A 16,932-nucleotide genomic window follows, 5' to 3' on the forward strand; every position below is an offset into this window, starting at 1 on the left:
CAACTAGGCAGACAAGTGGACTCCTGCTGCTGCTGCTGCTGCTGCTGCGTCACTTCAGTTGTGTTTGATTCTGTGCGACCCCATAGACGGCAGCCCACCAGGCTCCCCCGTCCCTGGGATTCTCCAGGCAAGAACATTGGAGTGGGTTGCCATTTCCTTCTCCAATGCATGAAAGTGAAAAGTGAAAGTGAAGTTGCTCAGTCGTGTCCGACCCTTAGCAACCCCATGGACTGCAGCCTACCAGGCTCCTCCGTCCATGGGATTTTCCAGGCAAGAGTACTTTACCAATAAGTACAACAAGTAGACAGACTTTACCAACTCACCAATCCATATTTTGGCAGACAAATCGATATATCTCCTGCTGGGAAGACAGCCAGGTGGACTCCCAGGTGGTCAGCTGGTCAGATAAGCAGATAGAAAAAGCAACAGGAGTCAGATGGACCCCTCCCCACTACACAGACCATCTGCCAGTGGGACATACACTGCAAATCCTTCAGGTACACGGACTCCCTGCTAGCCAGATGGGCTCCTAGCCCTCAGATACATAGGATCCCATTGGTTGCATGGACCCCTAGTTGGACAGATAAGATTCTCAGTCACAGTGAGACACCATCCTCAACCAAAGAAATAGATGGATCCCAAAGCAACTGGCCAGCTATATCCTAAGTTAGATGAAGAGGCCCCAAAACCAGATGAACAGATAGACTCCCATCTGGGCAGATGAAAGGATGCCAACAAATCAGACCCCTAGCTGTTCCCACAGGCTGCTAGCCACACAAGCCCCAGCCCTTGAGCTGGACAGCAGATGCACACAGATCACCAGCTTGGCAGACAAATCTGCAGTCAGCAAGACAGCCCACTAGCCTCACAGTCAGATGTACTGACCTCAGACTGATAGACTGGTGAACCTCCAAGTAGACTCAGCTGGAAAAATAAACCCCAGACAGACCGACTGCCAGCTTGAAAAGATCCTTGGACAAACCCATAGCACAGACATGCAGACCTCCAGCCAGAAAGACAGCAGACACTCAGTGAGCCACACAAAGCTCTAGCTGGACAGACAGATGGATTATCCAGCCAGTTATATAAAACCGTCAAACCAGACAGAACACAAGGTAGACAAAAAGATGAGTAAATTTATACTTGATGCTCCAAAACCCTGATCCTGCTCTGTGAACCTCCCTCCTGACATGATCTTCCTTCTGGCAGTGTCTGTCCAACAATGTTAGGTTTATCTAGGTGGATGGCTAGCTATTCCTCCCTAACGCAGTACATCCCCCAAGCTGTTGGAAAGCTACCCTGTGTCTGTGATGAGCACAGACCACCACCTTCCACCTGCCTAACCAGGCCATATCCCTCATACAGTAACTATGAGAATTCAGTGAAAGATAATATAAAGAGCCTAGCCTCTGCTCAAGAAATGTTCAACCATAATTAGCTCCAGGCCCCTGCATTCACTATAGGCACTGAGACAAGTCATTTGCCCTTTGAGTGTTGGGGGAAGGAGCATGAAATTTGCCTTCCTTGACCACAGCAGTGCTTGTTGAGAGTGACTCAGCTTTTCAAGTGTGTATAGTTTATGCACAAGAGGCAGTTCAACCATCAGAAACTACGAACTGCAGAGAAACTAGGGAGTCCCTAACTTAATGGGCAACAGGTGAAAACTGCAGCTAATCTTGATTTAAATAGGCAGAAAGGAGGCTCTGGAACTGCTAATAGCAAAGAAGACTGAAGGTGGTGTTTAGAGTGTAAACCAACCTCAAAGCCAGAAACATTGTCATTGCGCTCTGGAGACCAGAAGGGGAAAAAAGTAGTGTCTCAGGGAACAGGGGGCCAATGGCAGAAGGAAGAGGCATCTTTCCAACATTTGATTGTTTCTTTAAGCTGGGCTATATCATAATGATGAATAGCTTGGAGTCAGTCACTTACTAGTTTGATCTTGAGCAAGTTTCTTAATTTCTCGATGCTTCAGTTTTCCAGTCTATAAAATGGCGACTGTAAAATTATATTTATCATATTGCTGCTACATATATAACTTTATGTCTCACTCTTTCTCACTGTGTGCACTGTTGATTGAACCCATGGTAGGCAAGGCACAGACTAAGAGGCTGGAAGAAAACTCAAGGAGTTCTAGGAATTGCAAATACGTTTATTCTCCCTGACTGGCACAGCACCTGTAGCAGCAGACATGCTGTATTCTCTCCTCTCGTGGTTGACCCAGTGGACACAGCCACAATACATCTTCACCACCATAATGCAGCCAGAAGGGCTTTTTCAGGTGGAGCTTACATATGCTTACAGAACAAAGTAGCCCATGGCCAAGAGAGTACCCCACATGTTCCTCACAGTGATGGCACACACAGTGCTGTTAGTGATCTCAGCTGTTCTGTAATCATTATTTACAAAATAATGGGGTGAGAGAGCCTGGCCATGCCATCTTGGGCTACTTTGCTCCTACACTGTGAATCTGGATTTTTACAATAGACATAGGAATATTTCTTAATTTTTTTTGATTATCCCTAGAATCAAACAGAATTCCATATAGTTGAGATGAGAATATCAAAAGCTCTACTTGAGTCATGGGAATTCCCTGGTGGTCCAGTGGTTAGAATTCCACTTCACGGGCCACTGATTTGATCGCTGGTCAGGGAACAATGATCCTCAAAAACAAAAACAAAACCAAAAACATGTACCTAAGACAAAAATAACCTCAGATATGCAGATGACACCACCCTTATGGCGGAAAGTGAAGAACTAAAAAGACTCTTGATGAAAGTGAAAGTGGAGAGTGAAAAAGTTGGCTTAAAGCTCAACACTCAGAAAACGAAGATCATGGCATCTGGTCCATCACCTCATGGGAAATAGATGGGGAAACAGTGGAAACAGTGTCAGACTTTATTTTTTTGGGCTCCAAAATCACTGCAGATGGTGACTGCAGCCATGAAATTAAAAGATGCTTACTCCTTGGAAGGAAAGTTATGCTATCCAACCTGGATAGCATATTCAAAAGCAGAGAGATTACTTTGCCAACAAAGGTCCATCTAGTCGAGGCTATGGTTTTTCCAGTGGTCATGTATGGATGTGAGAGTTGGACTGTGAAGAAAGCTGAGCACTGAAGAATTGATGCTTTTGAACTGTGGTGTTGGAGAAGACTCTTGAGAGTCCCTTGGACTGTAAGGAGATCCAACCAGTCCATTCTAAAGGAGGTCAGTCCTGGGTGTTCATTGGAAGGACTGATGCTAAAGCTGAAACTCCAGTACTCTGGCCACCTCACGCGAAGAGTTGACTCATTGGAAAAGACTCTGATGCTGGGAGGGATTGGGGGCAGGAGGAGAAGGGGACGGCAGAGTATGAGATGGCTGGATGGCATCACCAACTCGATGGACATGAGTTTGAGTGAACTCCGGGAGTTGGTGATGGACAGGGAGGCCTGGTGTGCTGTGATTCATGGGGTCGCAAAGAGTCCGACACGACTGAGCGACTGAACTGAACTGAACTGAAGACAAAAATAAATGAAAGTAAATTTAATTATATATTCTCCTGCTTAAAATTTAGTGGCTCTAGTCTTCAATAAATGTTGCATTTTAAATCAGTGGGCAGAAAAATCATTTATTCAATATAGGTTATTGATATAATTAAGTAGCTGTGGGGATAGAGCAAATTAGCCAAGATGGCAGGGGCAGGCTCTCTGCCCTCCCTCTCCTGTTAATAATGATTATGTAACAGCCGAGACCACTTAGAGCACTGTGCATGTGCATGAGGAGGTACTTGGCCAAGGGCTACTTTTGTTCTGTAAGCATATATAAGTTCTACCTGGAAAGCCCTGGAGTTGTGTGTTGTGTTGTGTCTGCTGCTACTGAAATGGGAATCTGAGCTCTTGTTCATGAGCGGAAGTATGGACTGGAGGAACACATAAACACTCATGGTTGCAAGCGAATGATTTTATTAGAGAGGAGGAAAGTATAAAGCTATCAGCGAAGACTTCTGAGGGGGGTAAAGAGTCCCCCAGAAGGTGGGGATTACAGCAGTTTTGTATCTTTACCAGTATTAATCTCTTCCTTTTTTGGTTGGCTCCTGTTCTTAAATCATGTTATTTCTAACCAAAGGTCAAGATGCTTAACTTAACATCTTTATGACTTCTCTCCTCACCCTTTTTCATGCCTCCTGGCCATTTTACAATGGATCAGATATATGGGTTTAAGATTAATGATCACCAGTTGTTTTTCTCTCAGGCATATGGAATAGAAGCTAATTACTGTCCTTCCCTGGATCTGAGTGCTGATAATTTATCAGACCAAAGACACATTCCAGGAATTCTAGACAAAGGATATCAGTTCAGTTCAGTTCAGTCACTCAGCATGAATCGCAGCACGCCAGGCCTCCCTGTCCATCACCAACTACCAGAGTTCACTCAGACTCACGTCCATAGAGTCAGTGATGCCATCCAGCCATCTCATCCTCTTTCGTCCCCTTCTCCTCCTGCCCCCAATCCTTCCCAGCATCAGAGTCTTTTCCAATGAGTCAACTCTTCGCATGAGGTGGCCAAAGTACTGGAGTTTCAGCTTTAGCATCATTCCTTCCAAAGAAATCCCAGGGCTGATCTCCTTCAGAATGGACTGGTTGGATCTCCTTGCAGTCCAAGGGACTCTCAAGAGTCTTCTCCAACACCACAGTTCAAAAGCATCAAGTCTTCAGTGCTCAGCTTTCTTCACAGTCCAACTCTCACATCCATACATGACCACTGGAAAAACCATAGCCTCGACTAGATGGACCTTTGTTGGCAAAGTAATCTCTCTGCTTTTGAATATGCTATCTAGGTTGGTCATAACTTTCCTTCCAAGGAGTAAGCGTCTTTTAATTTCATGGCTGCAGTCACCATCTGCAGTGATTTTGGAGCCCCCAAAAATAAAGTCTGACACTGTTTCCACTGTTTCCCCATCTATTTCCCATGAGGTGATGGACCAGATGCCATGATGTTCGTTTTGTGAGTGTTGAGCTTTAAGCCAACTTTTTCACTCTCCACTTTCACTTTCATCAAGAGACTTTTTAGTTCCTCTTCACTTTCTGCCTTAAGGGTGGTGTCACCTGCATATCTGAGGTTATTGATATTTCTCCCGGCAATCTTGATTCCAGCTTGTGCTTCTTCCAGCCCAGCGTTTCTCAGGATGTACTCTGCATAGAAGTTAAATAAGCAGGGTCACAATATACAGCCTTGATGTACTCCTTTTCCTATTTGGAATCAGTCTGTTGTTCCATGTCCAGTTCTACTGTTGTTAGAACTGGACATGCTGTTGCTTCCTGACCTGCATATAGGTTTCTCAAGAGGCAGGTCAGGTGGTCTGGTATTCCCATCTCTTTCAGAATTTTCCACAGACAAAGGATATAGTTTTATGCTAATGGAGCGAGATGTTTACTGAAAACAAGACGGAGGTCTCAATGTTCTATACTGACTGCATAGCAATTTCTACTTCACTAGGGCTGTTGTCCAGCCCAGAGAGAATAAACTGGTCTGCAGTTCTACAGCTCTTTGAGTTTTCTTCCAGCTTCCCCCCTTGTGCTTGCCTACCCTGGGTTTAGCGAACAGTTAGATACAGCAAGACAATTGGAGCAGTGAGCAGGGTGCAGTGAGTCATTTAGGAAAAACAAGATTGAGCCATATGCTTCATGGCAAGATAAATTCCAAATGCATCAAAGGTTTAAATGTAAAATATTAACCCATAAAAATCTTAGAATAAATTATCGGAAGATTTCTTTATAATTTTGGACTGCAGCACTCCTTGCTAGCTATGGAATTGTAAATCAGAAGCCCAGAAATACTGATAAATTTTAATGCAGATTTCAACCTCACAAAAATTACCATAAGCATAGTCAGAAAATTAATGAAAAACTTGAAAAAAATTATAAATGAGATCAAACAAAAGGCTGAACTTCTGAGATGTAAAATGTTTCCATGAATCAATAAATAAAGCTCCCAAACTCAAAAGTGTGCAGAGATGCCCTATTTCATGTGTAATAAAAACCATGAAAATTAGAATTATACTGAGATCACTGTCTTCACTTACGTTAGCAAAGATCAAAAAGTTTAATGAAGTATGTTGACTAAGATGAGAAAACAGATGTTCTCATACAAGGCCAGAAAGTATATAAATTCACACAGCCTCTATGAAGAGCACTGTAACAATAGCTATTAAAATTTAAAATGCACGTGCAATTTGAACCAGAAATTTCATTTCTAGGCGTTTATCTTATGTAGGTAGTCACAGAATTCCACAATGACTGTTACACCATGTTATTCACTGTAGTAGTAGAATAGAAGACTGGAAACATTTGTTTTCCCTGGGATCATGGTTAAATAAACACTGTGATGGAATTTTATGCAGCTATTTAAAAAAGGGAGTGAAAGCACCCCTATGCCCTGGTGTGTTGGAATCTCCAAATCACATTGTAAAATGGAAAAAAAAAAAAAGAGTATGTGAGTTAATTTATATTAAAAAAAGGAAAAGTATTTTTATATGAACATATATAGATATGTTTTTATGGCTACAGTTACTATCTGCCCAAGAAAATAAAGTCTGTCATTGTTTTCATTTTCTTCCCCCATCTATTTGTCTTGAGTCCCTTGGACTGTAAGGAGATCCAACCAGTCCTTTCTAAAGATCAGCCCTGGGATTTCTTTGGAAGGAATGATGCTAAAGCTGAAACTCCAGTACTTTGGCCACCTCATGCGAAGAGTTGACTCATTGGAAAAGACTCTGATGCTGGGAGGGATTGGGGGCAGGAGGAGAAGGGGATGACAGAGGATGAGATGGCTGGATGGCATCACTGACTTGATGGACGTGAGTCTGAGTGAACTCCAGGAGTTGGTGATGGACAGGGAGGCCTGGCGTGCTGGGATTCATGGGGTCACAAAGAGTTGGACACGACTGAGCGACTGATCTGATTTGATCTGATTTGCCTTGAAGTGATGGGACCAGATGCTATGATGTTAGTGGTTTGTATGTTGCATTTCAAGGCAGGTTTTTCATTCTCCTCTTTCGCCTTCATCAAGATGCTCTTTAGTTCCTCTTTGCTTTTTGCCATTAAGGTGGTATCATCTGCATATCTGAGGTTGTTGGTATTTCCCCTGGCAATCTCATTCCAGAATGATCCAGCACAGCATTTTGCATGATGTATTCTGCATTTAAGTTAAATAAGCAGGGTGACAATATACAACCTTGACATACTCATTTCCCAATTTTAAACCATTGCCTATTCCTATTAAGGTTGGTGCAAACATAATTGTGTTTTCGGACTGTGATTTTTAAATCATTATAACTAGGCTCAAACACATCTTTATTAGTCAAAATAGGAACCATTACAATCAACATACTTTTGCCCATGAGAAATAAGTTTATTCCTATAATGTAAAAATCCATGTTTCAAGATTCAGTGAACTCTTGGAAAGCATTTTCTGCCTCCTGCTGGTTGTTGAAATGTGTCCCCTGCAAAAAGATGCTTGAAGAAGTGGTAGTCAGTTGATGAGAGGTCCGGTGAATATGTGGATAAGGCAAAACTTTATGGTCTAATTCATTCAACTTTTGAAGCATTGGTTGTGAGATGTGCTGTTGGACATTGTCATGGAGAAGAATTGGACCCATTCTGTTGACCAATGGTGGATGCAGGTGCTGCAGTTTTCGGTGCATCTCATCCATTTGCTGAGCTTACCTCTTGGATGTAATGGTTTCGTCAGGCAAGATTAAGAAAGCTGCAGTGGATCAGCCCAGTAGCAGACCACCAAACAGTAACCATGATCTTTTTTTGGTGCAAGTTTGGCTTTAGGAAGTGCTATGGAGCTTCTGGGAAATAGATGGGGAAACAGTGTCAGACTTTATTTTTGGGGGCTCCAAAATCACTACAGATGGTGACTGCAGCCATGAAATTAAAAGACGCTTACTCCTCGGAAGGAAAGTTATGACCAACCTAGATAGCATATTGAAAAGCAGAGACATTACTTTGCCAACAAAAGTCTGTCTAGTCAAGGCTATGGTTTTTCCAGTGGTCATGTATGGATGTGAGAGTTGGACTATGAAGAAGGCTGAGCGCTGAAGACTTGATGCTTTTGAACTGTGGTGTTGGAGAAGACTCTTGAGAGTCCCTTGGACTGCAAGGAGATCCAACCAGTCCATTCTGAAGGAGATCAGCCCTGGGTGTTCTTTGGAGGGAATGATGCTAAAGCTGAAACTCCAGTACTTTGGCCACCTCATGCGAAGAGCTGACTCATTGGAAAAGACTCTAATGCTGGGAAGGATTGGGGGCAGGAGGAGAAGAGGACGACAGAGGATGAGATGGCTGGATGGCATCACTGACTCTATGGACGTGAGTCTGAGTGAACTCTGAGAGTTGGTGATGGACAGGGAGGCCTGGCATGCTGCGATTCATGGGGTCGTAAAGAGTCGGACACGACTGAGTGACTGATCTGATCTGATCTGATGGAGCTTCTTCTCAGTTCAACCACTCACTGAGCTGGTGGTCACCCGTTGTATACAATCCAGTTTTCTTAGAGTGTCGCAATCCAATCAAGACATGGTTCATTGTTCAAAACGATGATTTTTTCCACCACTTATTGAGTTTTTTCACCTTTCCAACTTGCTTCAAATGCTGAACAAGCATAGAATGGTGGACACTGAGTTCTTTGGCAACTTCTTGTATAATTGTAAGGGGATCAACTTTGATGATTACTCTCAATTGGTCGTTGTCAACTTCCAATAGCTGGCCACTATGCTCCTCACCTTCAAAGGTCTCACTTGCTTTGCAGAACTTCTTGAACCACCACTGCACTGTACATTCGTTAGCAGCTCCTCGGCCAAGTATGTTGTTGATGTTGAGAGTTATCTCTGCTGCTTTGTGACCCATGTTGAACTTGAATAAGAAAATCACTTGAATTTGCTTTTTGTCTAATATCATTTCCATAGTCCAAAACGTATGTAAAAGAAACAGCAAATAGTAAGTCATTAGCAAGAAAATATAGTGAGAAATAGGCCTTAAAATCATGTATAACATAGCCACATTTATAGAAGAATTATAAGAATGTTTTCCAATGTCAAAGCGCAAATTTCAACAACTGAAAAACCAAAATTACTTTTGCACCAACCTAATAGCTTCCCAATTTTTAGTAAAATATGATGCTTTGTCTCAAATGTGCCTTAAGACTTTCCATGTTAGTGGTTGCCTCAGGTTGACACACAGCCCTCCTCTTATTGAGAAGATACTCAGCATTGAGAGAGCTATCCTCTGTGGGCCTTTTCCTTTCCTGAATATCTTTGCTGGGTGTGAGTGGAGTATTGCTCCTCCTTCCCAAAATGTCTAATTCCTAGCTCTGGGAACCTGTGAAGTTGACATGTTTGGAAAAAGGATCTTTGCTAGTATAATTAAGTTAAGCACCCTGAGATCATCCTGGATTTAGGATTGGCTGATGTTCTTATAAAAGAAAGGAGATTTGAGACAGTGAGACAGAGAGACAGAGATAAGGTTACTGAAGATGGAGGCAGAGATTGAACTGATGCATCTACAAGCTGAGCAACACCAAAGAAAACCACTAGGAGCTGGCAGAGAGACCTGGAGTGGATTTTCCCATGGAGCCTCCAGAAGAAACCAGCCTTGCTAACACCTCCATTTAAAACCTTTGGATCCCAGACCTGTTGATTTAAAGCACCAGTTTATGATCATTTGTTATGGCAGCCACCAGAAACTCAAATACTGGGTGTGCCAAGAATGTGAGACTCAACCATTCTTTCCCCAGGCCAACCTCAGAGTTGTGTTTGCAGCAGGAAATTTTCAGAGAGGCAATGGCTCCCTCTGGAATGTTCCCTGCACTCAGTGTTCCTCAGCTGTGATTCAGCCCTTTGTGTGAATGGCACCCGTCTCTCACACATCCCTCTCCAGTGGGAGGTCATGGCAGGAGATGCAAGAATGATGGGTGTCCCATGGTCGCTGACTCAGTAATCTCATGCCTTCTGCCAGCACCAGTGAAACAGGGACAAGCTGTGGTCCGTGTTTAAGTAGGGTGTATCAGGTGAACCTCCTCCACTCTCCCCTCAGTGATTCCTCTCTCCTTTCTGAGTTCATCTTCTGACTTTACTACTCCTCTATGTATAGTATTTGTTATTGGTTTAGATTGTGATGTCTCTGAGAAAATATAAGGCCCTCTCTGTGGCCACATGTGTTATTTAAAAAAATTTTTTTTTAATTATTTAATTCAAGGCTAATTACAATATTGTGGTGGTTTTTGCCATACATTGACATGAATCAGCCATGAGTGTACATGCGTTTCCCCATCCTGAACCCCCCTCCCACCTCCCTCCCCATCCCATCCCTCAGGGTCATCCCAGTACACCAGCCCTGAGCACCCTGTTTCATGCATTGAACCCGGGCTGGTGATCTATTTCACATATGGTAATACACATGTTTCAGTGTTATTCTCTCAAATCATCCCACCCTCGCCTTCTCCCACAGAGTCCAAAAGTCTGTTCTTTACATTTGTGTCTCTTTTGCTGTCTTACATATAGGGTCATTGTTCTCATCTTTCTAAATTCCGTATATATGCATTGCTGCTACTGCTAAGTTGCTTCAGTCGTGTCCGACTCTGTGCGACCCCATAGACGGCAGCCCACCAAGCTCCCCTGTCTCTGGGATTCTCCAAGCAAGACCACTGGAGTGGGTTGCCATTTCCTTCTCCAATGCATGAAAGTGAAAAGTGAAAGTGAAGTCACTCAGTTGTGTCCGACTCTTAGCGACCCCATGGACTGCAGCCTACCAGGCTCCTCTATCCATGGGATTTTCTAGGCAAGAGTACTGGAGTGGGTTGCCATTGCCTTCTCCATATATATGCATTAATATACTGTATTGGTGTTTTTCTTTCTGACTTACTTCACTCTGTATAATAGGCTCCATCCTATTACTATACTACATACTATACTGTACTACATCCTATACTACTCTGTATAATAGTTTCATCCACCTCTTTAGAACTGATTCAAATGCATTCTTTTCAATAGCTGAGTAATATTTCATTGTGTATATGTACCACAGCTTTCTTATCCATTTGTCTCATGTGTTATTTTTAACCCCAGTGGTGTAGAGGTGTTTTACACAGTGATGAAAACTTTGTTTTCGTTTCCTAACTCTACCTTTTGGCCACATCACACAGCATGTGGGATTTCAGTTCCCTGACCAGGAATCGAACCCATGTCCCCTGCCTTGCCAAGCACAGTCTTAACCACTGGACTGTCCGAGAAGTCCCAGTTTCTTAACTCTTAATTCAATGCTCTTATTGCTCACCTCCCTCCGCACCACCTGCCACCAAAACGTGGTACTGAAAGATGCTGCTGGACATTGGGCAATGGGTAGCTGATCTCATGCAGCCAGAAGAGGTGAAGAATTTCCATTTAGGTCTCAGGTCCTCAGTGAATATCAAATCTTACATAGAAGGGAGTCTCTGAGGTCTAGGGCTGCTAAGAATCTAATGGCCTTTGGCAACTGGGCTGCCTGGCCCCATCCCACTTCTTTTTCCCTCCTTCTACTCTCCCTCACACACAGAGCCAGTGCTCCCAGCAAAATGCACTGCCTTCCCCAAAGCTCCCTACTGTCCTTCAGTTACAGCTTCCCTCATCCCAGAGGACCCAGCTCCTATCTCACCTGCTTAGGGAAAGGATGGAACATTCTCTCACCTGCCCTACCCTTTGGCCTCTATTTCCCAGAACACCTGGTGTCAGCTCTTGTCATATCCCTCCCTGGCTGGCATGATTCTGGGACTGCAGGGTAGTTCTGTGGGTCAGGGGTGCGTCTTGCTCTTCTTTGCTGCCTATATGTTTGGAGCATACCTGTACACAGCAGTGCTCAGTACATGTGGATTTCAGTTCAGCAAATGGAATTGCTCAGTCATGTCCTGCAAAATGGTCTTTTCTTAAAATTTTAATTTAATTTTTTAACACCAAAAACATTTTGCTTTGGTGTGTAGGCAATTAACAATGTTGTGATATAGTTTCAAGTGAATAGTGAAGGGACTCAGCCATATATATACATGTATCCATTCTCCCCTAAATGCCCCTTCCATCCAGTCTGCCACATGACATTGAGCAGAGTTCCATGTGCTATACAATAGATTTTTTTGGTTATCCATTTTGAATATAGCAGTGTATATACGACCTTCCCAAAGTCTTAACTATCCCTTCCCCCACCAGCAACCATGAGTTCATTTTCTAAGTCTGTGAGTCTCCTTCTGTTTTGTAAGTTCATTTGTATCATTTCTTTTTAGATTCCACATATAAGGCATGTCATATGCTATTTCTCTTTCTCTGACTTACTTCACTAAGTATGACACTCTCTAGGTCCATCCATGTCACTGCAAATGGCCTTATTTCATTCTTTTATAATGACTGAGTAATATTCCACTGTATATATGTACCACATCTTTCTCAGCTGGTAAAGAATCTGCCTGCAATGCAGGAGACCTGGGTTTAATCCCTGGGTTGGAAAGATCCCCTGGAGAAGGAAAAGGCTACCCACTCCAGTATTCTGGCCTGGTGAATTCCATGGACCGTATAGTCCATGAGGTCACAATGAGTCGGACGTGACTGAGTGATTTTCACTTTCACTTACTGTTGATGGATATTCAGGTTGTTTCCATGTCTTGGCAATTGTAAACAGTGCTGTGATGAACATGGAGGTGCATGTATCTTTTTCAGCCATGTTTTTCTCTGGATATATGCCAGAAGTGGGATTGTAGGGTCAAAACTACTTTTAGTTTTTTAAGGAACCTCCATACTGTTCTCCATAGTGGCTGTACCAATTTACATTCCCACCAAGTGTGCAGGAGGGTTCCCTTCACTTCATGCCCTCTCCAGCATTTGTTGTTTGCGGATTTTTTGATAATAGCCATTCTGATCGGTGTGAGGTGATATCTTATTGTAATTTTAATTTGCATTTCTCTAATAACTAGCGATGCTGAGCATCTTTTCATGTGCCTATTGGCCATTTGTATGTCCTCTTTAGAGAAATGTCTATTCAGGTCTTTTCAGGTCTTCTGCCCAGTTTTTAAGTGGGTTGTTTGTGTTGATGCTATTACCTGTCATAAGCTGTTTGTAAATTTTGGAGACTCCTGCAATATGGTCTTGTTGGAAAGCCTGCAGAATGCCAATTGCGGCCTCAGTGAAAGGCATGAAAGAAATCACTAAGCAGCTATTGTTCATTGGTCAAAGTTTGATAACAGCTAAATTTAGTCCAAATATAAGGTCAACATATGAATAAATTATCTAGTAAATGGGAATTGTTTTATTCACTTATTTTACGGCACATTTCTTGTAGAATATACAAATTGCTCCAGAGGATATGAATCCTTAAGAAAATATGAGAAACACGAGGGTTTGTAAAAGCCACATCAACATTCTAATCAATTTCAGAGGCTTTAACAGCTAAGAAGATGGTCGAACCATAAATACAAAATTCGCTTGAGAAGTGATTTCAATGGATTCCACAGGTCTCAAGTAAGTATATGGCCTACAGCTTTCTCTTTGAGGATGACTTCCCTAAGAAGTCTATGTATCTGATTGGCTATTTGGGGATTGATGACTGATAAGGTCAACAGGGTGACTACCATGACTTTTTTTCAAGTGCCAAGAGTAGGAAATTTTTAAAAATATTTATTTGGCTGCATTGAGTCTTGCCATAGTTGTGGCATGTGGACTCTTAGTTGCAGCGTGAAAAGTCTTAGCTGTGGCATGTGGGATCTAGTTCCCTGATTTGGGATTGAACCCAGGCCCTCTGCATTGGCAGCATGGAGTCTTAGCCACTGGACCACCAGGGAAATACCAAGGAGTAGGAATTTTTGCCTTATCTTGTTAAACTTATCGTGGTAAGCAAGACACCAGTTTCAAAAATCTCTGTTTTCTTCCACAGGTTCAGCAGAGTTTGGGGTTAGTAAATAAATATTTATTGAATTTAATAAGAAAGGAAACTGTTGGTGAGAAAGAGCACTATAGTGTGATCATGCCTAAAAGCCTAAAGTTGAACTTTTTCCACCCTGACCTTTAAATAGGTCAAAGCCCCCACGAGAGTGTGGGATCAGCAGCTCTACAGCTACCAGGAACTGGTTCAAATTTGCATTATGTATACAGTGGATGCTTTAAAATCAAGCAACATCAAAAATATCAACAATGGGATATTGTGATTTGTAACAAATATTTATTTTTGACTTCATCTATTGTTCCTGGCTCCCAGCTCCCAAAACTCTTGGATTTTCCTAAGTAGTAAGAGCAAGGGGAGCACTTTTGTTATATTATCTTTTGTCCTCAGTTCTTGAAAGTGCTTCAGAGCCATAAAGGTGAAATAAGTGTCATGTTATTTGTAACAGACCCATTTCTACCATACCTGAATTTACATTAATAAGGTGACTTTTGGAAAACCCCTGAGGTCTTTCCAGGTGGCTTTAGTGGTAAAGAACCTGCCTACCAATGTAGGAGACACAAGAGATGTGGGTTCAGTCTCTGGGTCATAAAGATTCCCTTGGAGTAGGAAGTGGCAACCACTCCAGTATTCTTGTCTGGAGAATACCTTGGACAGAGGAGCCTGGTGGGCTATAGTCCATGGGATTGCAAAGAGTTGGACACGACTGAAGCAACTTTGCCTGCAACTGAGGTTGGACGCTGGTTGTCTGGGAAACCACTAAGATGATTAGAGGGTTGGAACACTCAGCACCAACCTCCCACTTGGGAAGGTCATGTGGGGTCATGGGTAATGGATGGAAATTGAGTTCAGTCATCAATGGCCAAAGATTCAATTGGTCATGCCCATGTAATGAAGCCTCCATAAATATCCCTGAACTTCTGACTTTGTAGAGCTTCCGGATTGGTTAACCAGAATGCATCATCACGTTGAGAGTGTGACACACCTTAAACTCTGCAGGCACAGAAGCTCCTGTGTTAGGACCTTTTCAGATCTCACCCTGTGTATCTCTTTGTTTGACTGTTCATTCCTGTCCTTTGTAATAAATCAGTAACCTAATTAAGTAAACTATTTTCCTGAGTTCTGTAAGGCACTGTAGCAAATTAATCATAGGTGTTTGGGGAACCTTCAACGGATAGCCAGTTGGTCAGAAGCACAGGTAACAACCCGGCCTTGCCCTGGCATTTAAAGTGGGGTACTCTTGGTAGGACTGAGCCAACTTATGACCCCAGAACACAAAGTAGGACTTAACCTGTGGGATCTGACGCCTTCTGCAGGTAGATGTCAAAACTGAGCTTAATTTGTGGAACACCTAATCAGTGTCTGGGGTTTCCCAGGTGGTGCTAGTGGTAAAGAACCCACCTGTCAATGCAGGAGACAGACTCAGGTTCTATTCCTGGGGTCGGGAAGATCCTCTGGAGGAGGGCATGGCAACCCCACTCCAGTATTCTTGCCAGGAGTATCCCATGGACAGAGGAGCCTGGCAGGCTACAATCCATGGGGTTGCAAAGAGTCTGCTATGACTGAAGTGACTTAGCTCGCATGCAATCACTATCTACTGAGAATTGCAGAATTATTTGGTGGGGTTGGAAAAAACACATTGGAAACAGTTGCTTTGAATACTCTAGTCGGCTTTGTATTCCTTAATTTGGGTTTGTTTGGGCAGTGGGAGAAAAGTTCATGATCAAGACATCTGAGCTTAGGAGAGAAGACTCAGCCATATTTCTGTTTCTCTCAGATTTGGCAGATGTATTTAGATATGAGCAAAAGGACACTAACATGGGTGGTATACTGGGGAAACCACTATAGTATGCACAGGACAGAGGAAGGAGGGGAGCAGAAAGAGCAGGAAGCGCTTTCCTATCTAGGTGAAATGTATGATAAACAATGCAGAGGGGAGCAAGGGTGGGTGTGTCTTGGTCCAGTAACAAATGAGGAACGAGGGGTCAGGAGGGGCCTCTCGAGGAAATGACACCTTGACTGAGCTGTACTCACTGAGTTCAGTTTCTTGTGGCTAGGTTAATTACCAGTGAGAGTTGACCTTTGTGTTCTCCTGGGGTCATTGAAACAGAACCACAGAGACCCCATAATGTGCAAATTGGTCCTTTCATGTATTGCCAATGGGAAAATATATTGAAGTAACAGTTTTCATTAATTATTTGATACTGGCTGCCCTTTAGCAAACCAGTTCATTAGAAGTCTACTCTCTGGATATATTCTCAAAATTTCACTAAACATGGTTTTCTCTGGAGTTGAGGGGGGCAGTCTGTCTGTGAAGAGGGCTATCACCCTCTGGGATAGTGCTGTGTGATTATTAAAAGCAATCAAATAAAACTCTCCTGGGAGGATCATGAAAGACATGCTTGTCTGTCTGAGCTGGCGGCCCGCTGGGGAGACTCACTGTGCATTGAATCAGCCATCACTTGTTTCCCACTTTTCTCTCCTATTTCAGATGAGGAGCTAAAACCTAAGGGGCTCCTGCACAGGTGTCCTTCTGTGGCTATGCTCTACTTTTATGGGCAAAGTTGTGAGCATGGAAAGGACACCACAGGGACTGGTAAGAATGAATGACCAGGAAGTGGCATTTGAAACACGGTTATGTTCCCTCATTTATTTACACTGAGTGCTTTTCCGTCCAGAAACTTCAAGGCTTCTTCCTGGGATACCTGACTTCCCCCCAGATGTGCCTACTGCACATGCACCATACCCAGCATGTATATTTGGAAAATGGGGGCGTCTCATGCTCTCCTCCTTGAACTTGGGACAGCTGTTTGGCCTTCTCACTGAGACTGGGCAGAACCCACTCCAACCTTGCTGTACAGGAGCACAGTCCATGGTGCTGGGTGGGCAGCGGGAGAAGTTGGGTAGGAAGAGTAGGCCTCTGGCAACTATTTCTTCTAGTCCTTTATTTATTTGTTTGTTTCACATACATGATCTTAACCACGTAAGCACACT

At 43.1% G+C, this 16,932-nt stretch overlaps 1 protein-coding gene across 1 annotated transcript in view; it reads right to left on the bottom strand.

Moving 5' to 3' along the window:
- TUBGCP5 (tubulin gamma complex component 5) overlaps positions 1 to 16,932 on the bottom strand; it is a 294,174-nt gene that overhangs the window by 106,671 nt on the left and 170,571 nt on the right. The window lies entirely within an intron of this gene.

The sequence above is a fragment of the Bubalus kerabau genome, chromosome 3, assembly GCF_029407905.1.
Source record: "Bubalus kerabau isolate K-KA32 ecotype Philippines breed swamp buffalo chromosome 3, PCC_UOA_SB_1v2, whole genome shotgun sequence".
In the NCBI taxonomy this organism is placed as follows: domain Eukaryota; kingdom Metazoa; phylum Chordata; class Mammalia; order Artiodactyla; family Bovidae; genus Bubalus; species Bubalus kerabau.